Raw genomic sequence first — 497 nt, 5'->3', positions numbered from 1 at the left:
GGAACAAGGAGAGAGAGGAGGGAGAGAAAGAGGGAAGGAGAGAGAGGAGGAAGGAAAGAGAAGGAGGGAGGAAGGAGAGAGAGGAGGGAGAGAAAGAGGGAAGGAGAGAGAGAGAGGAGGGAGGGAGAGAAGTAGGGAGGAAGGAGAGAGAGGAGGGAGGGAGAGAAGGAGGGAAGAAGGAAAGAGGTAGAAAGGAAGGAAGTGAAAAGAGAGGGAAGAAGAAAGTGAGGAGGGAGGGAGAGAAAGGGAGGGAAGGAGAGGAGGGGGGAAGAAAGGAGAGAGGAGGGAAGGAGGGAGAGAAGGAGGGAGGGTAGGAGAGAGAAGAAGGAAGAATATGAAAGAGAGGGAGGAAGAGAGGGAAGGACGGAAAGGGAGAAGGAAAGAGAGAAGATGGGGAAGGAGAGAGAAGAGGGAGAGAAGGAGGGAAGGAGAGGGAGAGAGAGAGGAGAGGGAGACAGAGAGAACAGAGAGAGGAGGAGGGAGAGAAAAGGAGAGAG

The 497-nt window shown here is 53.9% G+C and overlaps 1 protein-coding gene across 9 annotated transcripts in view; it reads right to left on the bottom strand.

Moving 5' to 3' along the window:
• MYO18A (myosin XVIIIA) overlaps window positions 1-497 on the bottom strand; it is a 151,764-nt gene that overhangs the window by 33,697 nt on the left and 117,570 nt on the right. The gene's annotated exons all lie outside the window — the stretch shown is intronic.

The sequence above is a fragment of the Petaurus breviceps genome, unplaced genomic scaffold (genome assembly GCF_028583685.1).
Source record: "Petaurus breviceps papuanus isolate PSGF00001 unplaced genomic scaffold, PetGlider_PUasm1.0 186, whole genome shotgun sequence".
Taxonomy (NCBI): domain Eukaryota; kingdom Metazoa; phylum Chordata; class Mammalia; order Diprotodontia; family Petauridae; genus Petaurus; species Petaurus breviceps.
The sequence above is the reverse complement of the archived record's forward strand: the minus strand, read 5'-3'. Positions and strand labels throughout refer to the sequence as shown.